The sequence below is a fragment of the Dipodomys spectabilis genome, unplaced genomic scaffold (assembly GCF_019054845.1).
Source record: "Dipodomys spectabilis isolate Male_0828 unplaced genomic scaffold, ASM1905484v1 ptg000597l, whole genome shotgun sequence".
Lineage (NCBI taxonomy): Eukaryota > Metazoa > Chordata > Mammalia > Rodentia > Heteromyidae > Dipodomys > Dipodomys spectabilis.
In genome coordinates, this window is record NW_024871274.1 from 147,294 (window position 1) to 172,177 (window position 24,884).

General features: G+C 40.7%; 1 protein-coding gene across 2 annotated transcripts in view; it reads right to left on the minus strand.

Moving 5' to 3' along the window:
- Nucleotides 1-22,607, minus strand: part of LOC122100723 (serine/threonine-protein kinase MARK2-like) — a 44,296-nt gene extending 21,689 nt beyond the window's left edge. For both annotated transcript variants that reach the window (XR_006146237.1, XM_042671082.1), the window contains exon 1: nt 22,528-22,607. The gene's annotated coding sequence lies outside the window, so the exon portion shown is untranslated. The remainder of the gene's footprint in view (nt 1-22,527) is intronic.
- Between the last annotated feature and the right edge of the window lie 2,277 nt (nt 22,608-24,884).

Genomic DNA, 24,884 nt, shown 5'->3' on the forward strand with positions numbered 1-24,884 from the left:
GCTCTCAGGCTGAGAAGGTGGCTCAGTGGTACAGCGCTTGCCTTGCATGCATGAGGCCCTGGGTTCGATTCCTCAGCACACATAAGCAAAAAGAAAAAAGCTGGAAGTGGCGCTGTAGCTCAAGGGTAGAGCACTAGCCTTGAGCTGAAGAGCTGAGGGACAGTGCCCAGGCCCAGAGTTCAGGCCCCACGACCAGACCCCCCCCCAAAAAAAAAAGAAAGAAATTAAGCTCTCTTAAAGAGCTACTATTCAAAGAGAAAAAATCCCATGGGGAACTAGAAAATACTGTCTGGGAGAGTAACAGGAGGCACAGAAATGGAGGGACAAAGGGTAAACAAATGTAGCAGTGTTATTCACTAGACACAATGTTGAAAATTAACTATACAAATTATGGGTGGGGGAGGGAAGGAATAATTGGGAGAAAGTGAGGGAAAGGGTGACATTGTCCAAAAAGAAATGTACTCTTTAACCAAGTTATATAACTGTAACCTCATAGGACATCACCTTAATAATAACAATATGAAAATTTTTTAAAGGTGGAATAGGATAGGAGAATTGAAGGGATAAGTTTGATCCATATATGTTATATGAAACCGACACATGTATGAAAATGTCACAATATGCCAAGCTCCTTATACAACTAATATATGCTAATAATTTTTTAATTAAAAAGTAAAAAAGAGCCGGGCGCTGGTGGCTCACGCCTGTAATCCTAGCTACTCAGGAGGCTGAGATCTGAGGATCGCGGTTCAAAGCTAGCCCGGGCAGGAGAGACCGTGAGACTCCTATCTCCAATAAACCATCAGAAAACTGGAAGTGGCGCTGTGGCTCAAGTGGTAGAGTGCTAGCCTTGAGCTGAAGAGCTGAGGGACAGCGCCCAGGTCCAGAGTTCAAGCCCCACGACCGACCAAAAAAAAAAAAAAAAAAGAATACAACACATTTTGAGCAGAAGTAAAAGGAGAACATAGCATAGGGAATAATATAGGGCAACAGCAAAGTGAAACTAAGGAGAAACATTTCAGGTGTGTACAATCTCAGGAAAAAAAATCTCAAATTAATAAGCTCACATTGTTGCCTAAGAACTCACAAAAAGAAAAGAGTCAACCTAAACCCAGCAGAAGGAAGGAATCAAAATTTGAGCAGAGATGACAAAATATAGAAAAGAACCAATTTGAAAGTTGCTTATTTGAATACATTACCAAAATTATCTACTACCTTGACTAACCACAGAACACCAGATGGTAAGGCTATCTATAAATTACAGTACACCAATAGACCAGCTAGCCTGGAAGATCTGAAGAAAGCCCTAAAAAAGCAAACCTCTCCAGACTGAGTCACAAACAATGGGAAAACTGAAATGCACCCCAAACTAGTATGGCTAACTATCCCCTGAGAACAAAATCCAAATTCTACTCTGAATAAATAAAAAAAAAAAAAAAAAAAAAATTCTACTCCAAACTCATGAGGCCAGGCTCTTTCTCCAACTTCTTCAAGCCTCCATTTCCCCTTGGCATCCCATTTCAACCTTGTGTCTTTTATCCTGTCCTTTATGCAACCAAGTACATCTCTAAGATCTTGAAAACTGCTTGTCTTCTCTGTCTTTCAAGATCAGTCCCTGGCTGTTGAATTCACTGCTTCCATCTAGTGATTCAAATTCTATTTCAAATATCACTTCCTAGGACAGCTCCTTGTACCCCCTCTGTATAACCCCTCCTGATGTACATTGTCTACAACATGCCATGTTCATTTTTCTATGTTCATTTTACACTCTGAAATAATTAAATTCACTGCTTCCATCTAGGGATTCAAATTCTACTTAAAATATCGCTTCCTTCTCTTAGCCACGAAGAGAACTGCCAAGTCAGTTTGGGCCAATGGAGAGTGCTGTGAGGGAAGGAGCATGGCCTGCTTTTCCAGGCCTTTGGTGTCCCCAGGGCCATAAGAAGGTGAGCCAAGGGCTGCAGGGACTGGTCCGCAGCCTTTGTACATCAGACACAGGACAATCTTCACACCCCACAGAGATTACTTGATGGCCAACAGTGGCCTCTTGGAGCCCAGGCTCCACCTTGTTGGACCTAGGCAAAGGCCCTGCAAGGCTACGAAGATGTGGCATCCTCGGGTGGTGTCAGGCATGGCACAAAAACACAATAAGAATGGCGAAGGCTTTTAAGGAACATAGGAAGCCATCCATCCCTTGAAAGCTATTCCTTTTAAGAGATAGCCATGAGCCCGGCACCGGTAGCTCATGCCTGTAATCCTAGCTACTCAGGAGGTTGAGTTCTGAGGATCATGGATCAAAGCCAGGCCAGGCAGGAAAGTCCATGAGACTCTGATCCCCAATTAGCCACCATAAGTGGTGGTGTGGCTCAAGTGATAGAGTACTTACCTTGAGCTGAAGAGCTCAGGGGCAGCGCCTTGGCCCAGAGTTCAAGCCGCATGACTGACAAAAAAAAAGTTTAAAATGTTGAATACTATTTCTTTTGTTTTGTTGTTTTTTTTTTGTGCCCGGTTGTGGGGGCCTGAACTCTGGGCCTGGGCACTGTCCCTCAGCTCTTCAGCTCAAAGCTAGTGCTCTAACACTTGAGCGCCACTTCCAGCTTTTTTCTTTTTGCTTATGTGGTGCTGAGGAATCGAACCCAGGGCCTTGAGCATGCAAGGCAAGCGCTCTACCACTGAGACACCTTCCCAGCCCCTTGAATACTATTTCTAATGAGCATATAAATATAGTAAAAATTCCATCTACTTACAGCACTATTCAAAGACATACTGATGATTATATTATGAATAATATGCCATAATATGTGCTTTGTTAGTTACACAGTTGAAGCCAATCTGGCCAGAAAAGTCTGTGAGATTCTTATCTCCAACTAATCAGCAAAAGCCAGAAGTGGAACTGTGGCTCAAGTGGTTGAACACTAGCTTTGAGCTTTTTTTTTTTTAGTATATTTTTTATTGTCAAGGTGATGTACAAAGAGGTTACTGTTATGCATAAGTAAGGTAATAAGTACATTTCTTGCTCCTTCCCTCATTTTTCAACTACCTTCTCTCCCCCTAATTTCCTCAAGGTGTACAGATCATTTCTTTTTTTTTTTTTTTTTGGGTCTGGTCGTGGGTCTGAACTCTGGGCCTGGGTGCTGTCCCTCAGCTCTTCAGCTCAAGGCTAGCGCTCTACCACTTGAGCCACAGCGCCACTTCCGGCTTTTTTCTTTTTGCTTATGTGGTGCTGGGGAATTGAACCCAGGGCCTTGGGCATGCAAGGCAAGCGCTCTACCACTGAGCCACCTTCCCAGCCCCTGTACAGATCATTTCTAACATATTGTCTTGTGTATGTCGCTGTTGCATTGGTTCCCCCCCTTGTCCTCTGTCTCACCATTCTGTTGTTCCCCTTCCCTTCCCTAATTCAAATAAACGTATTGAGCTACCTTTTTTATAAGTTAAGGATAGCACTTAGCTATCTCTGAGTTCAAGTCCCAGGACCAGCACAACAAATATATAATTAAACAAATAAATAAATAAATAAATAATAAATAAATAAATAAATAAAAATCCACACAGGGCAGATTAAAGAAAATGGCAGCAAAACAATAGGGAATCACCCTAGCTCTCTCTAGCCAAACAGAGATTTAGGATCCTAAATATGCACCTCCCCCCAAGAGATTGACAACAATGAACAGATAAACTAATAGAGAATCACAGGAATGGGAAAAAATAATGTGCACATAAGGATGGAAATACACTAAGAACCCTCTCCCATCTCACACCAGCTGTGTGGCTAATCTGCGAAAGCAGCCTTGCAGCTACATGAGACCAGCAGTGTGGCAAAATAAATCCAGACCCTCTATGGGTGAGCCCACAACCAATGTGACTATGCTGCAAGGGCAGCTCTGCGGGATTCCAGGACCTGATCAGTGAGACTCCAGCAACCAGATGCAGAGTTCTAACACAGTGCCACCAGTCAGCTCACAACACTAGTATCTGTAGTGAGTGAGTATCCTGCTGGGAACCTCACACACACACAGGAGACAGCACTGGTAATGACACACAGAGCTCAGCCCAGACTCTTTCCTCCCACCCAAAAAGGGGCATCACACATGAAAAAGATAAAGAAGCCAGAATCTTTCCTCACTCCTCCCCACCCCACCTGATGGCTTCCTAGTAAGAGGCTACCAGGACTCTTACTGAGTGGGCACTAGGACCCTGAGTCCTCCACAACCCCGATTTTGGCAGGGAAACAGGGCCTGAAAACAATAGACAAAAGCCTATATTATATACCCAAGAGAGCCTTCCCATTCCAAAGGCTCACACCCATCCTGAAAGCCTGAAGTTAAGTCTCCCCAGCCCTCCACAGCTGCTGGTGGATCGCTCCCCATCCAGAGCTACACACGTGCGCACACACAAGCCAGAGACCAACCAACAGCCACCAGAAGGGTAAGAAGCAACCTGGGGCCAAAGCACAACCAAACTCTGGTATATGTGTGGGAGCGCACCCCTTCCAAAGTACATGCCCATCCTGGAGGCACAACTCCAACCTTCCCAGACTCTGATAAAAGAAGACCAGACCAGCTCCTTTCAGATAGCCCAGAGGCAAGCACGTGTACAAGCTCTGCTGCTCCAGGGATCCAGTGTGAGTTAGTCCGTCCAGTTTAAGCTAGATGGGCCAAGCAAGGGCTGCCACCTATCCAGCATAAATAGGTCAAGCTCAGGCCACAGCCCTGATAATTTCTGATCCAAAATGTGTAAATCACAATGAAAAATTACAAGATTCATGAACAATCAAGACAAACCAAATCCCAAAGCCAACAACAACCCAGGAAAAGACCTTCTGAGAGTGATGAACAAAAGAACCATTTAAAAAATGATGACAGAATTGGACAATGTTATAAAAAGGGAAGTGCAAAAACAATTTCAAGAGTACAAAGAAGAAATGACAAAGAAAATCTAGGATTCCCAAAAAGATATAAGATAAAAATATAAACACTATACACCTCATTAGACGACAAAATTAACACTATGAGAACTGATCTTGGAAGCATAAAAGGTTCAATTTCCACAATGGGAAACAGTGGAATCCATACATAACAGAAAAAGTGAAAGGGAAAATAGAATATTAGGAGTTGAGGGTAAAACAGAGGAACTAGAAAAAGAAGTAAAATGTATGGAAAAAAACATTCAGAACCTTCCAGAGGGAAATTCAAGAATTGGCACTCTCAGCTAAGAAAGCAAATTCATGTAGCCAGGCGCCGGTGGCTCATGCCTGTAATCCTAGCTACTCAGGAGGCTGAGATCTGAGGAACTCAGTTCAAAGCCAGCCCAGGCAGGAAAGACCATGAGACTCCTATCTCCATTAAACCACTAGAAAACCGGAAGTGGTGCTGTAGCTCAAGTGGTAGAGCGCTCGCCTTGAGCTGAAGAGCTGAGGGAAAGCACCCATGCTCAGAGTTCAAACCCCACAAAAAATAAAAAAAGAAAAAGAAACCAAATTCATGCATAACTGAGATCAATGAGGGTGATGAATTTAATAATAAAGGCATCAAAAACCTGTTCAAGTAATATAGTAAAAGAAACTTTCCCCAATCTTAAAAGAGAAAAACCTCACCTGCCTAACAGAAGCAGATAGACAGGATCTACAAGAAACATCTCTACACACACCATTAAACTTGAATAGCAAAGGATTGACTTTAAATGCTGAAAAGTCAAAGAAGGAGCTGTATTACAATGGAAATAAAGTCAGAATTACTGCAGATCTCTCCACACAAACCCTCAACACATAGAGAGCCTGGAATGTCATAATCCAAGCCCTGAAGATCAACAACTGCAACACAAACTGGTATACTCAGCCAAGCTATCATTACATTTCAGGGTGAAACCAAAACCTTCCATGACAAACAAAAATGAGAGGAATTAATGAACACTAAACTAGCATTACAAAGAACACTAAAGGGAGGAATAGAATCTGCAGAAAACAATCAAAATAAAGGAAACACATCAGACAAAAAATCACTAGAAGACCCAATTTAATTTAGTAATCACAAGAAGAGGAAAGAAGTAAAATACAGGAAATGAAAAAATGGCAGGAGGGCTGGGAAAGTGGCTCACTGGTAGAGTGCTTGCCTTGCATGCTTGAAGCCCTGGGTTCAATTCCTCAGAACCACATAAGCAGAAAAAGCGAGAAGTGATGCTGTGGCTCAAGTGGTAGAGTGCTTGCCTTGAGCTGAAGAGCTGAGGGACAGTGCCCAGGCCCAGAGTTCAGGCCTCACAACCGGCAAAAAGAAAAAAAAGAAAGAAGGAAAGAAAAAATAATACATCTCTCTATAATCACCTTAAATAATAATGGACTCAACCACTCAAGAGGAAAAAGTACAACAGATTGGATCAAAAAACAAGACCCATCTATTTGTTGCTTCCAAGAGACCTATATCACAAACTTGAAGCAAAGGAATGAAAAAAGATCTTCCATGCAAACACACCCCTGCAAGAAGGCAGGAGTAGCCATATTGATATCTGATAAAATTGACTTCTCATTAAAATCAGTACAAAGAGATAAGAAAGGTCATTAAATATTAGTAATTTATCCATAAAGAGGAAATCACAATGGTTGGTATCTATGCACCAAACAAAGGAGCACCTAAATAGGTTTGTTGTACTCAGACTGGAGACCAAGATCAATGTAAGTGACAAAAGGGTCGTTTATTACAAGCTCAAGCTTGGTCCTCCGAATTCGGTAACCAGTGACGCTAAGAGGCCCTGAGCATAGAATCAGCACAGTTTTTATAGTATTGAACAAACAACTTTACCTCTTTAAGGAATTTTTACGTGAGAAATTACATGATTGGTTAACATTTAAAACAAGCTAAGTTGGGCAAGCATGCTTGGTTAACACTGTTATTGACGAGAACTGTCTGACTACTGGGTCATCCGTGTCCTACATAGCCACCCAGTGCCTGACTGATGCATCTGGAAGAAATTCCTGTGGCTTTTCCAAGGATTGTTTATGTCCCTAGTTGCCCGAGAATTGTTTCTCCTTGTGTTACTCCTGGGTCAGGCTCATGGTCAATTCCATGACTCATACTTCACAAGATGGTTAGTGGCTTAAAGATGGAATCACTCAGGCATCAGGCTCTTCACGTTAAACAAATACTTTTGGACTTAAAGGACAAGACAGACCTAAACACAATAATGGGAGATACAGTGCTCTCACCAAAGGACAGGTCAGCCAACAAAAGATAAGTAAAGAAACCTCTGAACTAACTGACATTATAACCCAAATGGACTTGACAGGCATCTACAAGAATCACGTGATCATCTCAATAGATGCAGGAAAAGACTGACAAAACACAACGTCCATTCATGTTAAAAGCTTTGGAGCAGGACCAAGATGGCAACGCGACAGTAGGGAAACGCCACAGCTCTCCCCAACCAAAAAGAGATTTCAAGTCGCAACGCTTAATCTCCCCAAGAGACCAACAACAACAAAAAGACGAACACCCAGAGAAAAACAGGAGGCACTCAGAACCTGCATGGAGGCCCTTTCCCCACCCCTCGGCCGGAGGCACGAGGCCCATCCCACAGCACGACCCAAACAGCATCAACTGAGGCGGAGACAGAGGAGAAACATGCAGAGCTACCACCGCCCAGCCCAGCCCACAACCACCTCAACTGAACTCTGATTCCAACGGCAACCAAAAACCTACATCAAACAGAAACAACAACTAGCTCCAGGGTGAGTACCCCGCATGGGGACAGTGTATCCCTCAAGGAAGACCAGAGCTGGTGGGAATCCCCAGACTCTGACTCAGACCCCCTACCCCAACACCTGGACCACAGGAGCCACTAAAACTGGGAACTGTTCGAGAGCTCCACCAGCCCGCGGACCACACCCAACTGGCCAGGCTAGAGCAAGAGTGCCCCTGGAAGGGAGCTTGAACGCCCAAAGCAGCAACAGCACCCCTGGGTCAAAACACCCAACAGTGGAAGAAATTTGAACTGTGTACTCCAGGCTGCATAACCTAGGTGGGATACACGGCAGAACAGGTCCAACTGGCGTGCCCCAGGCCGGGGGCAGGGACCAGGCCTGGGGATCTGGTGCCTGAGCAATACAACCAACCCCTCCCAACTGAAGTCAGAAGCTGAGCATATGCCTCAGCGGAGGGGGGAAAAACAGGGAACTGCACCCACTGGGAATCACACCTGTGACAGCAAAAGATCCGCTGGTTCAGGACAAGAGAAGCCCAAACCCCACCAGAACCCGACCCATATATTCTAGGCTGGGAATTAGACAACACAGGCCACCAGCACCTGATAATAGTCAGGAGCTCAGGCTGGTAAGGTGGCTAAGCAGTAGAGTGCTTGTCTTGGGTGCATGAGGCCCTAGATCTGATTACTTAGCACCACATAAGCAGAAAAGGCCAGAAGTGGTGCTGTGGCTCAAGTGGTAGGGTGCCAGCCTTGAGCTGAAGAGCAGAGGGACAGGCGCCCAAGCCCAGAGTTCAAGCCCACAACCGGCCAAAAAAAAAAAAAGAATCAGGAGCCCATAAAGACTCCAGCATCTGGGAGAGTGCATCCAGCACATCCAGTCTTGCCAAGAGCACCTGTAGGAGCAAACACGAGCAGTCTAGGCTGCTCAACCCTTCTAAAGGCAGGAACTGCCAGTGATCTACAGCAAAGAGCCGAGAACCCTATGTGGGTCAGACCAGAAGCTGGAGGTCGGCCCCCAATAGAACCGAGATCAGGTACAGACTCTCTCTACCAGTACAGAAACAGCAACCAAGCAAAGACAGACACCTATTAACCAAAACAAAATTTCAGATTAGTCTCCAATAATCCCTAAATCGCCATGCGAAAATCAGAGAAAAATTACAAGGTTTATTAAAACCCTGGATAGCAAGCTATCCCCAAAAGCCAGCAGGCACCCAGGGGAGAGCCCCAGTGGGAGCAAAGCAGGAATGGAAGACAAAAGCTACATCCAAGAGATGCTGGGGGCAATGACTCAAGAAATAAAGCGAGAAATAGACCATAAATTGAAAGAACACAGGGTCGAAATATCGAAAGAGATGCAGGGTCTCAAACAGGAGATGGATGCAAAAATAGAGGCAGCACACACCTCACTAAGAGGTGAGATTAGTGCCAAAATAGAGGCAGCACACACCTCACTAAGAGATGAGATCAGTACTTTGAGAACCAACATCAAATCCATAAATGAGTCCATTTCCTCCATGCAAACCACAATGGAAGCCATAGTTCACAGAGTGAATGAAATGGAATGTAGAATGTCAAATACAGAAGACAGAATATACCAATTGGACCAAAAAAAGACAGATATGGAAAAATCACTTAAATTATGCCAAAGGAAAATTCAAGAGCAAGCAGACAATGCCAAGAAACTTAACCTTCCTATAACTGGAGTAGACGAAGGTGAAGAATATCAAAAGGGAATGCAACACCTATTCAACAAGATAATCGGTGAAAATTGTCCCCATCTCAAAAAGAACATCCTTTGTTGTTGTTGTTGTTGTTGTTGTTGTTGTTTTTTGGGGGGGGGGGGAGTCCGGTCGTGGAGCCTGAACTCTGGGCCTGGGCGCTGTCCCTCAGCTCTTCAGCTCAAGGCTAGCACTCTACCACTGGAGCCACAGCGCCACTTCCAGCTTTTTTCTTTTTGCTTATGTGATGCTGAGGAATCGAACCCAGGGCCTCAGGCATGTAAGGCAAGCACTCTACCACTGAGCCACACCTTTCCAGCCCAAAAAAGAACATCTTACCTATATAAGCATATAGAACACCGAACAAGCAAGATCCCAGGAGAAATACTTCTAGACACATTATAGTAAAAATGATAGCTCTGAATAATAAGGAAACAATCTTGCATGCAGCAAACATGGGAAAAAAATTAGAATCACTGCAGATCTCTCCACACAAACACTGAATGCAAGAAAGGCCTAGGAAAGTACCAAACAAGCCCTGAGAGCCAATAACTGCCAACCCAGACTGATATACCCAGCAAAGCTAGCATTCACATTCGATGGAGAACTGAAAATTTTTAATAGCAAAGAAAAACTAAATGAATACATAAACATTAAACCAGCATTACAAAGAATACTAAGAGGGGGAACACAACCTGAAGAAAGCAACCAGGAATAAGGACCTGTACCCAGACAGGCATTAATAGAAATCAAACTGAGCAAGCACAGGAGGAAAGAAAGAAAAAAAAAACTTAGGAAAACAGGGAATGACAGGGACCACAACGCATCTCTCTATACTATCTCTTAATATTAACAGGCTTAATTCACCAATCAAAAGAAAAAGAACTGCAGATTGGATCAGAAAACATGACCCATCCATCTGTTACCTTCAGGAGACCCACCTCTCAGCCAAACATACAAACAAACTCACAGTGAAGGGTTGGAAAAGGATCTACCAATCAAATGCCCCCAGTAAGAAAGCAGGTGTAGCAATCCTGATAGCTGACAAAATAAACTTTTCATTAAAATCTATACAAAAAGACAAGGACAGACACTACATATTAATACAGGGAACAATTCAAGAGGAGGATATTACCATCATCGACTTACATTCCCCAAACATTGGTGCACCCAAATATGTTAAGCAAATACTCTCAAACTTACAGAATAAAATAGATCCCAACACGAGAATACTATTTATCACCCCACTCTCACCAAAGGACAGGTCTACCAACCAGAGAATTGGCAAAGAAGCTACCAAATTAACTGAGGCCATACGTCAAGCAGAACTGACATCTACCGAGTATTTCACCCTATAACAACACAGTACACATTCCTCTCAGCAGCTCATGGAACTTTCTCCAAAGTAGACCATACCATAGTTCATGCAAGGAACTTAAGCAAATACAAGGGGATCGACATAATCCCCTGTATCCTATCTGACCCAATGGAATCAAGCTAGTTCTCAATAAAAAAGCAAATTACTCAAATACATGGAAATTGAATAGCACACTTCTAAGCAATGCCTGGGTAATGGAAGAGATTAAAGAAGAAATTTTAAAATTCCTACAATTGAATGATAATGAAAACCCATCAAAAAGAAACTTGTGGGACACAGCAAAAGCAGTCCTGAGGGGCAAATTTATTGCCCTCAGTGCCCATATCAAGAAAATAGACAGACCAAGTAAATAATCTCATGTTGCATTTAGGTTTGTTTTTGTTTTTTTGCTGGTTGTGGGGCCTGAACTCTGGGTCTGGGCGCTGTCCTTAAGCTCTTTTAGCTCAAGGCTAGCGCTCTACCACTTGAGCCACAGCGTCACTACCAACCTTTTCTGCTTATGTGGTGCTGAGGAATCAAACCCAGGGCCTCATGCATGCAAGGCAAGCACTCTACCACTGAGCCACCTTCCCAGCCCTCATGTTGCATTTAAAACAACCAGAAATACATGAAAAAATGGAACCTAAAGTTACTAGACAGAGCCAGATAATCAAATTAAGAGTGGAAATTAATGAGATAGAGAATAGGAAATTATAATATTATAAAACAAAAAGCTGGTTCTTTGAAAAAATAAATAAAATTGATGGACCATTGGCAAGATTAATTAAAAAAAGAAGAGAGGAAACCCATATTAACAAGATTAGGGATGCCACAGGAAAAATCACAACACGTACCCAAGATATCCACACAATATTAACGGACAACTTTCAAAAGTTATACTCTCTAAAGAAAGAAAACCTGGCAGAAATGGATGCATTTGTAGAGAAATACAAGTTGTCCAAACTGAGCAAAGAAGAAGTAAATCAATTAAATAAGCCAATATCCTACAACGAGATGCAGGAAGCAATCAGAAGTCTTCCAACAAAGAAAAGCCCAGGACCAGATGGATTCACAACAGAATTCTACAAGACCTTTAAAGAAGAACTAATACCTATATTCCTCAAGCTCTTCAGAGAAACAGAAGGAGAGAGCTATCCCAAACTCATTCTACGATGCCAATATCACACTCATCCCCAAACTAGGCAAAGACACAACCAAAAACATTCACTCACGCTAAAAGCTCTAGAGAAAACAGGAATAGAAGGAACATTTCTTAAAACAATAAAAGCCATTTATGACAGACCAATAGCCAATATTATACTTAATGGGGAAAAGCTACAACCAGTTCTTCTAAAATCAGGAACAAGGGCTGGGAAGGTGGCTCAGTGGTAGAGCGCTTGCCTTGCGTGCCTGAGGCCCTGGGTTCGACTCCTCAGCACCACATAAGCAAAAAGAAAAAAGCCAGCAGTGGCGCTGTGACTCAAGTGGTAGAGCGCTAGCCTTGAGCTGAAGAGCTGAGGGACAGTGCCCAGGCCCAGAGTTCAGGCCCCACGACTGGACCCAAAAATAAATAAATAAATTAAATAAAATAAAATCAGGAACAAGGCAAGGATGCCCACTGTCTCCACTCCTCTTCAATATAGTCCTGGAACCCTTAGCCAGGGCAATAAGGCAAGAAAAAGACATTAAAGGGATTCACATAGGGAAAGAAGAAGTTAAACTATCCCTTTTTGCAGACGACATGATACTTCACCATCCCAAAAACTCCATCCCCAAACTCTTAGAAATCATAAATCACTTCGGCAAAATAGCAGGATACAAAATAAACCCACAAAAATCAGTTGCCTTCCTGTACACTGACAATGTACAAGAAGAGAGGGAAATAAAGGGAGCAACCCCATTCACAATAACCTCCCAAAAAATAAAATATTTAGGAATTAACCTAACCAAAGATGTAAAAGAACTATTTAATGAAAACTATAAAAAGTTAAAGAAAGAAATTGCAGAAGACACTGGGAAATGGAAAGACCTCCCAGGCTCTTGGATAGGCCGACTTAATATAGTAAAGATGGTAATACTGCCAAAACTAATATACAAATTCAATGCAATTCCTATTAAAATCCCAATGATGTACATCACTGAAATACAGAAAACAGTCCAAAAATTCATATGGAACAACAAAAGACCTAGAATAGCCAAAACAATTCTAGGGGATAAAGACAATATGGGAGGGCTATCCATGCCGAACTTCAAACTCTACTACAGAGTTATAATAACAAAAACAGCATGGTACTGGCACAAAAACAGACCCAAAGACCAATGGAACAGAATAGAAGATCCAGAAATAAATCCACAGGCCTACAGCCAGCTGATATTCGACAAAGGAGCCAAAGATATACAATGGAACAAACACAGCCTCTTCAACCGCTGGTGCTGGGAAAACTGGGCAGCCACATGCAGAAAACTAAGAGTGGACCCCAGCCTATCACCATGCACCAACATCAACTCAAAATGGATTAAAGACCTTAAAATTAAACCTGAATCTCTGAAACTACTGCAGGACAGAGTAGGAGAAACACTTGAACTAATAGGCACAGGAAGGAACTTCCTAAACAGAGTCCCAGGGTCACAACAAATTGGACAGAGATTCAACAAATGGGACTACCTTAAAATAAAAAGCTTCTGCACAGATAAATCTATCGCAACCAAGCTAGAGAGACAACCAACTAATTGGGAAAAAATATTTACCAGCAATATTTCAGACAAGGGGTTAACATCCTGTATATACAGGGAACTCAAGAAACTAATCCCTCCCAAACCTAACAAACCAATTACTAAATGGGCAAGGGAACTAAAGAAAGATTTCTCAGAAGAGATAAAAATGACAAAGAAACACATGAGGAAATGTTCACCATCCCTGGTTGTGAAGGAAATGCAAATAAAGACAGCCCTGAGATACCACCTTACCCCAGTCAGAATGGCCCACATCCACAAATCAGCCAATGACAAATGCTGGAGGGGATGTGGAGAAAGAGGAACCCTATTACACTGCTGGTGGGAATGTACACATATACAACCACTTTGGAAAGCAGTCTGGAGGGTCCACAAAAAGCTAAAGATTGACCTCCCTTATGATCCAGTCATACCACTTCTAGGCATCTACCCTGAACAACAGGAACCAATATACAAGGGCACGTGCACCTCCATGTTTATTGCAGCACTGTTCACAATAGCTAGGATATGGAAACAACCCAGATGCCCCACCACAGATGAATGGATCAAAAAATTGTGGTATCTATACACAATGGAATATTATGCAGCCATTAGAAATGACAAAATAATGGCATTTGCAGGGAAATGGATGGAGCTAGAAGGAATCATGTTCAGTGAGGTAAGCCAAGAGCAAAGAGACAAACGGTACATCCCTGCGAAGTGGATGCTAAATCCAAAATGTTAGGTGATATGACAAAATTAACAGGACTTAAGAAACAAAGAACTCCCACTCATCTGGTCGAACCACTACTAAATATCCCCATGCTGCTGAACACATGTATGGTGTATATGTGTACACCGTTATATGTTATAGACTGTGATAGACAATTTGCTCCAGGAAAGTTAGAATGAACTTGTGACTTTAAATGAGCATCATCATTCCACAATACTGTGAAATTTGGGAAATTATGTAATCACTTAATCACAATTAAAAAAAAAAGAACCTCGGGGAAGGGAGGGAGGGAAGGGATGGTAGGGGGAAAACAATGGAGGGGGTAACAATGCTCAATGGAAAGTGTACTCATTACCTTGCTCATGTGACTGTAACCCTCTGTATAGTATCTTTACAATTAAAAAAAAAAATAGGGATACAGGTGGAAAAAAAAAAATCAGGGACTGGGAAGGTGGCTCAGTGGTAGACCGTTTGCCTTGCATGCATGAAGCCCTGGGTTCGATTCCCCAGCACCACATAAGCAAAAAGAAAAAAGCCGGAAGTGCTGCTGTGGCTCAAGTGGTACAATACTGGCCTTGAGCTGAAGAGCTGAGGGACAACGCCCAGGCCCAGAGTTCAGGCCCCACATCTGGAACCCTCCAAAAAAAAAAAAACTATAAAAATCAAAGAAAGGGCTGGGAAGGTGGCTCAGTGGTAGAGTGCTCGTCTTGTATGCATGAGGCCCTGGGTTTGATTCCTCAGCACCACAAAAGCAGAAGAAAAAAAAGCATGAAGTGGGTCTGTGGCTCAAGTGGTAGAGCGCTAGCCTTGACCTGAAGAGTTGAGGGACAGTGCCCAGGCCTAGAGTTCAGGCCCCACGACAGGACCCTCCCTCCCCCCAAAAAAAAAATCAAAGAAAGAAATCAAAGAGGACACCAGGAAATGGAAATACTTTCAATGTTCATGGATAGGTAGAACCAATATTGTGAAAATGGCCATACTGCCAAAAAATGATACACAAATGCAATGCCAATCTATCAAAATCCCTATGGCGTTCTTTACTGAGATAGAAAAAACAATCCAAAAATTCACATGGAACAACAAAAGACCTAGAATAGCCAAAGCAATTCTAGGCAAAAAAAAAAAAAAATGTGGGAAGCATCACAATACCAGATTCAAACTCTACTACAGAGCCATGTTAACAAAAACAGCTTGTTATTGGCACAAAAAATAGACCTGAAGATCAATGGAACAGATAAAAAGACCCAGAAAGAAAACCACATACTTATAGTCATCTGATATTTGACAAAGGAGCCAAAGACATACAGTAGAAAAAAACATAACCTCTTCAACAATTGGTGTGGAGAAAACTGGGCAGCCATGTGCAGAAAACTAAAAGTGGATCCCTGCTTGTCACCAAGCACTAACATCAGTACTACATAAAGAGAAAAAGCCAGAAGGGATGCTGTGGCTCAAGTGGTAAAGGAGGAGGGGGAGGAGGAGGAGGAGGGGAAGAAGGAAGAAGAGGAGGAGGAGGAGGAGGAGGAGGGGAAGAAGGAAGAAGAGGAGGAGGAGGAGGAGGGGAAGAAAGAAGAAGAGGAGGAGGATGAGGAGGAGGAGGAGGAGGAGGAAAAGAAGAGGAAGCAGCAGCAGCAGCAGCAACTTAGGGATGCTGAGTTCAAGCCTCAGGACTGGCAAAAAGCAACAACCACCAAAAAACCCAAAACTACATATACATCTTCCCTATGATCCAGCCCAGACCCTGAGTTCAAGCCCCTGGCAAAAAGTAACAACAACAAAAAACCCAAAAACTAAATGTATACCTTCCCTACCATCCAGCTAATACCACTCCTTGGCATCTACCCTAAGCATCATAAGCCAGGACAGGATAAGGACAACTGCACATCCATGTTCATTGCCGCATCATTTACAATAGCCAAGATATGGAAACAACTCAGATGCCCCGCAATAGATAAGTGTATCAAAAAATATGGTACCTATATACAATGGAATTTTTCCCAGCTATTAAAACAGAATAAAATAATGTCATTTGCAGGGAAATGGATGGAACAAGAACAAATCATGTTAAGTGAGGTAAGGCAAGATCAGAGAAACCAATGGTGCATGTTCTCCCTGATAGGCAGAAGTTAGATCTAAAAGGCACTGGGATATGACAAATTACACAGAATACTAGATGCTCAGATATAGTTAGACCAAAAGAGGACAGTCTTAGGAGAGAATCACAAAGGGGCAATACCAAAACACTTACTCATATGTATATAAAGTAATACACATACTGAAACAAACTCCAAAGATATGGAAACAAAGGACTATTTTGTTAATTTGTTTTTCTTTTCCTGATGATTGTTCTATTTTCTTATATGTGGTGTATTCATGTGCACATCTGTGAGGGGAGCACAGAATCAAGAGGAAAAAGGGTGAAGAAGTGCAGCAGTGGCGTGCACTGTTTGTACTGGACATTAATGAAAGTGAACTCTGCAACTTGTGGGTAGAGACAGACGGGAGAGAGGGAGTGGGAGAGAATGAGGGAACAGATAACACTATGGGAAAGGAAATATACTTACCACCTGGCTTATGTAAATGTAACCCACTGTATTTCACTTCTAGAACAACAATAAAGTAAATTAGAAAAAAAATCAGTACAGCCCTCCAAACAATAAAAGGCAGTCATGCCCAGTCAGGCAGCTAAGAAGCCTGTGCCAAACAATAGAAGTAACAGCCATTTATCACCTGCTTGAACTTCATAGGCCCTTCCTTCCAGGTAAGGTCTGCCATTTAAGGTCTGCTGGGGTAAGCAAAACTCTTATGGTCATGCCTAAAGTAGATTCTTGCATCATATAAATATGTCTATTTATAAATATACATTCACAGATATAAAATTTCTGGTTCATTGCTGTATTACTGACAATATTCCAATGTTCACTGCTGTACTACTGACAATAGGCCAAGTTATGGAAACAGCCCAGATGTCTCTAAAATAGAAGAATGGATCCAAAAAATGTGGTAACCATACACAATGGAATTTTACATGGCCAGTAGAAAGAATAATATTATGCCATTTGCAGGGAGATAAATGGACCTAAAACAAATCATGTTAAGTGAGGTAAGCTAAGCTCAGAGAAAAAAACAGGGTATGTTTTCTTTCATATGTAAAAGCAAGATGTAATATAAACTAGGTAGGACATGATAAATTGTTCAGGACAATAGCATTCACACACAGTGATACCAAAGAAGGATATTCTTAGGGAGGAAAACAAAGGCATAATGCTTTTGTGCCTCTAATCATATAAAATAACATTTATTGAAATGAACTCTAGGAGATAGAAACAAGAGGTATATATTTTATTTATTTATTTTTGTCTTGCTTGTTCATTTATCTGTTTGGGAGAGGGTAAGTAGGGAGCACAGAAAGGGAGGGAAAGAGGGTGACCAAATGCAGCACTGGTACTCACTAGACACTATGCTGAAAATGAACTATACAATTTGTGGGTGGGATTAGGAGGGGAAAACTGCAAGGTAGTGAAGTAAGGGGTAACACTGTCCAAAAATGTACTCATTACCTAACTTATGAAACTATAACCTCTCTGTACATCACCTTTATAATAACAAAACAATGTTCAACAAGAAATGTACTCATTACGTTACTTATGTAACTGTAACCCCCCAATAAGCATCTTTACAATAACATAAAATTAAATAAATAAATAAAAATATGGGGCTGGGAAGGTGGATCAGTGGTAGAGCGCTTGCCTTGCATGCATGAGGCCCTGGGTTCGATTCCTTAGCACCACATAAGAAAAAAGAAAAAAGCTGGAAGTGGCACTGTGGCTCAAGTGGTAGAGTGCCAGCCTTGAGCTAAAGAGCTGAGGAACAGCGCCCAGGCCCAGAGTTCAGGCCCCATGACCGGACACAAAAATAAATAAATAAATAAATATAAATAAACTGGGCTTGGGAATGTGGCTTAGTGGTAACTGCTTGCCTAGCATTCATGAAACCCTGGGTTCAATTTCTCAGTACCACATAATCAGAAAAGGCTGGAAGTGGTGCTGTGGCAAGTGGTAGAGTGCTGCCTTGAGCAAAAGAAGCTCAGGGACAGTGCCCAGACCCTGAGTTCAAGCCCAAAGAAGGAAAAAAAAAAAACACAAAAAGCTATATATGTAAGTTATATATAAACATACATACATATATTTATAAGCATACAAGTATATGATATGTTGTATATGTATATGTTTTATGAATATATTTGTTGTACATGAATATATGTGATTATATATTATAAATATGTATGTTGTATATGAACATATTATATGTTGCATATGAATTTATAATATATCTTTTTGTTTTTGTTTTGTCAGTCATGTAGCTTGAACTCTGGGTAACAGCCATTTACAGGATAGTTTTAGGAGAGAATCACAAAGGTGCAATACCAAAAGAACTCTTCTTCATATGTATATAAAATAATACACATACTGAAACAAAGTCCAAAGACATGAAATCAAAGGACTTTTTTGTTAATTTGTTCTTTTAATGATGACTCCATATTCTTTACCTTATATATGATGTATAGCACCTGCCTATAATGTTTTATATGTGTTTTCACTCATATGTTAAAGCTATATCCACAATATATACATATTCATAAACTGTACATATTCATATATATCATTTAAATAATTACATATATGGTTAAACACAGAGCATGAGTCTAAGGAACTAATAGGACATAGAGAAGGAGTAAAAAAAATTACAGGATAATTTTTAAATACATTTTGAAGGAACATATATATGGTAAAAAAAAAAAATTAGATTGTAGCTGGGTACTGGTGGCTCACCCCTGTAATCCTAACTACTCAGGAGGCTGAGATTTGAGGATCTGGATTCAAAGCCAGCCTGGGCAAGAAAGTCCATGAGACTCTTATCTCCAATTAACCACCAGAAAAACAGAAGTGGCACTGTGGCTCAAGTGGTAGAGCGCTCGCCTTGAATTGAAGAGCTCAGGGACAGCACGCAGTCCCAGAATTGAAGCCCCACAACCAAAAAAAAAAAAAGAAAAAGAAAAAAAAATTGACTGCAATTATGAAAATAGAACAATAAAATCTACTGAAATTTTTTGAGAAAGGGGAAGGGAAGGGAAGGAGGGAAAGAAGAGTGTTAAAAGCTGTGAAAGTGACTGGATTATATTGTAGAAATGTGTTGTACTGTAACAACAAAATATTTTTCTGTATAACTAATGTAAATTAATAAAGAATATTCTTATCACTGTTCATGTAAATCATTGTAACTATTGAAGCTTTAGCTAGAAAAATAAATATTTAAAGGATTATATCATTTGAGTTAAGTAATTTAAAACATTTTAAAATCTTTGAAATATGTTCCTAACTAAACCAGATACCATGCCACCCAATCTTTCTTAATTATTGTATTATATAAATAACTATGGGGTTGGGAAGGTGGCTCAGTGGTAGAGTGCTTGCCTTGCATGCATGAGGCCCTGGGTTCCATTCCTTAGCATCACATAAGCAGAAAAAGCCAGATGTGGTGCTATGGCTCAAGTGGTAGAGTGCTAGCCTTGAGCTGAAGAACTGAGGACAGTGCCCAGGTCCCGAGTTTAGGTCCCACAATGATTAAAAAATAAGTAAGTCGGGCGCTGGTGGCTCACACCTGTAATCCTAGCTACTCAGGAGGCTGAGACCTGAGGATTGCGGTTCAAAGCCAGCCCGGGCAGGAGAGACCATGAGACTCCTATCTCCAAAAAACCACCAGAAAACCGGAAGTGGCGCTGTAGCTCAAGTGGTAGAGCGCTCGCCTTGAGCTGAGGAGCTGAGGGACAGCGTCCAGATCCAGAGTTCAAGTCCCATGGTCGACCAAATAAATAAATAAAAAATAAGTAGATAAATAAAGCTTTCATCCAAACATGTAAAGCAATTCTAGAGTACACTATTTCCTATACTCCACAAAAATTAAGGACAACCAGAAATAAGCTCTTGAACGCTTAAAAGCCTGAATATCCAGAAGTGCTCCCTTAAAGGGCACTATCATACTCATATATTTAACAACGTAAGAGGAATTATTTGAAAATTATATAGCTGCTGAAGCTTCGGGTGTTAAAAGCTTTTCAAAGTTTACAATAAATGATTAAGACCTTTAAAATATTTGTTATATGTCTGATCTATTTTTCTTCAAGTTCCAATGTTAGGTATTTCTTTGTTTAGGGAGAAGGGATGGGGGAGTAGTGTTTTGTTTTGTAGTATGACAAAAAAAATCTTTTCTATTACATAAAAATTTGTTACCAGTCGAGCACCGCTGACTCACGCCTGTAATCCTAGCTACTCAGGGGCTGGGAAGGTGACTCAGTGGTAGAGTGCTTGCCTTGCATGCATGAGGCCCTGGGTTTGATTCCTCAGCACCACATAAGCAAAAAGAAAAAAGCGGAAGTGGCGCTGTGGCTCAAGTGGTAGAGCGCTAGCCTTGAGCTGAAGAGCTGAGGGACAGCGCCCAGGCCCAGAGTTCAGGCCCCATGACCGGACCCAAAAAAAAAAAAAAAGGTTGAGATCTGAGGATCACAGTTCAAAGCCAGCCCAGGCAGTAAAGTCAATGAGACTCTTATCTCCAATAAACCACTAGAAAACCGGAAATGGCATTGTGGCTCACACGGCAAAGCACAGACCTTGAGCTGAAGAGCTGAGGGACAGCGCCCAAGCCCCACGGCCACAAAAAAAAAAAATTGTTACCAGCAGAATACTTGAAATGTGATGTGTCATTTTTAAAATGCTCACACTAAGCTTATACAGTTATATTTCACAGAAATGTTTGAATATAAAGATCAGATGTCAACTCCTAGTTTTCTGCTTATTAAGGTATTAAACACAAAAGTCTATTTTTTTTGGTCAGTCATGGGGCCTGAACTCTGGGCCTGGGTGCTATCCCTGAGCTCTTCAGCTCAAGGCTAGCGCTCTACCACTTGAACCACAGCACCACTTCTGGCTTTTTTTCTGCTTATGTGGTGCTGACGAATCGAACCCAGGGCTTCATGCATGCAAGGCAAGCGCTCTACCACTGAGCCACCTTCCCAGACCATAAACATAAAAGTCTTAAATGAGGAAAACTTTAATAAAGATTTCTACTAATAAAACACTAACTTCATATTTTTACAAAAATAAAAGCAAAGAAACTCAATGCAACAAAACTACTTCTTAAAAATATTGATAAAATTGACTGGGGGGGTGGGAGAAGGGGGAGGATATGGAAAGAGATGGAAAGGGGAAACAAAGGAGGAGGCAACAATGCTTGGTAAGAAATGTACTCATTATCTTGTCTATGTAATTGTAACCCCTCTGTATGGTATTTTCACAATAAAAAAAAAATGAAGGTGGCTCAGTGGTAGAGCACTTTCCTTGCATGCATGAGGCCCTGGGTTCGATTCCTCAGCACCACATAAGAAAAAAGAAAAAAAAAAGCCGGAAGTGGTGCTGTAGCTCAAGTGGCAGAGTGCTAGCCTTGAGCTGAAGAGCTGAGGGACAGCGCTCAGGCCCAGAGTTCAGGGCCAACGACCAGACCCAAAAAAAAAAAAAAAAATTGATAAAATTGATAAGTTACTAATGAAACCAAGAAAGTACTTGAGAAGAAACAAATTATCATGAGCAGTAGTGAAACCAACAAACCAATATAGATCCTGCTAGCATAAAAACAGTAAGAGAACATCACAATTTATCAATAACTTAGACAAAACAGACCAACTCTACCATGACTCAAGATGAAAAGAATGAATAACCCTAAAATTAATATAGAAATTGTATTTTTATCTTAAAAGGCTATTAATATCCTTTCTGAGCATAGAGATTATTTTCTATGATGGTAATTGAAGCAGGATTTAGTGCATGCTACTCAGTCAACTTCAAATGTAAAACTTCTTAACAAAATATTAGCAATTATACACAATAACCCTGGAATTTATACCACAGATACAAAATACTGGTTCAATATTCTAAAATCAGTTAATATAACATACAATATTAAGAGTCTAAAGTTAAAAAGATACAATTTGAGCCATGGGCACATTCATAATAAATTTGTAGGTCTATTCAATTTGGACAAAATCAACCATAATGTTAAATGGTAAAGGGCACGCTGATACAGGAGAAATTCATCACTAACAAAACAAACTCTAACCTGTTTCAAATTCTGCACAATAAACATATGATTTCTGATAACTATATAAAGCGGGAGATTGAAACATATTTTTGTTAATGATTCTTTTGTTCAACTTATGTCCTATATGCCTTCAAACATAGGAAAGAAAACTGTCTTACCATAATTAAACTGACTGTTGGACTTTTCACAGTTAAGGATGTTAAATCTATATGCAACACCTGGACGTATTCAACTGACTTCAAAGTAAAACCACTGATGATAATGATTGCTGTTTATATCCGAGTTCAGAATAAGATCATATTCATTTCTGAAAATAGAAGATAAAGACATCTGGTGAAAATTAGGGATATACTTAGGCACAAGTAAAATAAGAACATTGAAGTGACTTACTTTCAAATTTGAGTTACTTTGCCCAAATTCCAATTCAATTGGGAGTAAACTATCAAAATAACTCCTCCTTCTGAAATGATGTAACTAAATAAATATTTTAAAGTCATTATATAATATATTTTTTTAAATAGATAAGCAAAAATGACATTGCTGATTAAAAGTGTTATTATTACAACTCTATGACCTCATTACTTTTAAAATTCAGCAAAGAACTTTGGTTAACATTCATAGACCAAAAACAATAACAACAACAAAAAAAACTATAATTGCAACTACAAACTTGTTCTTTTTTTTTTTTTTTTTTTTTGTCAGTTGTGGGGCCTGGGAACTCTGGGCCTGGGCGCTGTCCCTCAACTCTTCAGCTCAAGGCTAGCACTCTACCACTTGAGCGATGGCACCACATCTGGCTTTTTCTGCTTATGTGGTGCTGAGGAATCGAACCCAGGCCCTCATGCATACAAGGCAAGCACTCTACCACTGAACCACCTTCCCAGCCCCAGACTTGTTCTTATATACTGATGTAATGAAAACTTTACCTCACTGAATAACTGCCATTTCTAAAATGCTTATTATCCTATAGGGAAAAAAAGTTAAAAGGAAAAAAAGAAAAAAGAGTAACAATCATTCTAATATACCATGCACTTTCACAGATATATTACTTTCAGTTGAGAGATCTACATTATCTGCAATCTTATTTAATTAGTACCAAAAAGTTACAGTTATTGATTTTAGTGGCTACTTAGTACCTACTAAGTGCCTGATAGGATTAGTAGTTAAATGTCAAAGAGTATTGGAAACTGTGGAAAACAACAAATTCCATGCTCCTTTTAAAGGAGTTGGCGATTTCTCATCCTAACAAAATGAAAGATCAACACAAGCCAGTGTTCTATGTGAAATAATCCACTTTTTAAAATGGAAGTAATTTAATTTTTTTCCAAAAATAGTGTTTACCTTTAAAAACCCACCTGAAAACAAATAAAGGCTATGACATACACAATTTAAGCAACTGAACATAATTTACCTAAGTATTATCACACTGCCAAAAGATGAAAACAAAGCAGATAAAATAGGTGGAAGTTAACTGTAATTTTTTAACTCTTAGAAATTACCGTAGGGTTGGGAAGTTGGCTCAGTGGTAGAGCGCTTGCCTTGCATGCATGAGGCCCTGGGTTCGATTCCTCAGCACCACATAAGCAAAAAGAAAAAGCCGGAAGTGGCGCCGTGGCTCAAGTGGTAGAGCGCTCGCCTTGAGCTGAAGAGCTGAGGGACAGCGCCCAGGCCCAGAGTTCAGGCCCCACGACCGGACCCAAAAAAAAAAAAAAAAAAGAAAAGAAATTACACTAAATTTTACAATAAACATAAAACCAGTAAAAGGGGATTTATAAGCACTTAATTTGGGTTATCCAAGTTATATACCACTTGATCTATAATATCACTCTTATGTATTAGCCTCTCAATATCCTAGACAATAAGAAAATAAGAAAGCAAAATAATTCCCTCAAGGTCTATAGGGAAAGGATCTCTGATACTTTTGGAGAGGCACAATCACTCCACCTTCAAAGGTGCTTAGAGTCCAGTCCTATTTCCTCATGGTACATTTTCCAAGAGCAGTTAACAGTTTTAAATTACTGGGTATTTCAGTGTTTGTGTTTCATCTCCCTTGCACTTTAACTTATATAGTAGTGTTTACAATACATATATGAACTCTCATCAACCTTGTCTTTCTTCATTACATTGACCCCATAACATCAAACATAAATCTTAGCCAGGTGCCAGTGGCTCATGCCTATAATCCTAGCTACTTACAAGGCCCAGAGTTCAAGCCCCATGACCGACAAAAAAAAAAAAAAAAAAAAGAATAGACCTGAGGAGTAATGCCTATAGGACTCATTTCCAATTAACCACCAGAGACTGGAAGTAGAGCTGTGAGTTCAGTGTGGTGTGCTAGCCATGAGCTCGAAAGCTCAAGGACAGCACCCATGCCCTGAGTTCAAGCCCCAAAATTGGCACAAAAATAAAAATTTAAAAATATGAATAAATTTAAAAGATTTGGGCTTAACTATAAACACAAACTTGGTGTTATATAATATTGTATACACTGCCGGGCGCTGGTGGCTCACGCCTG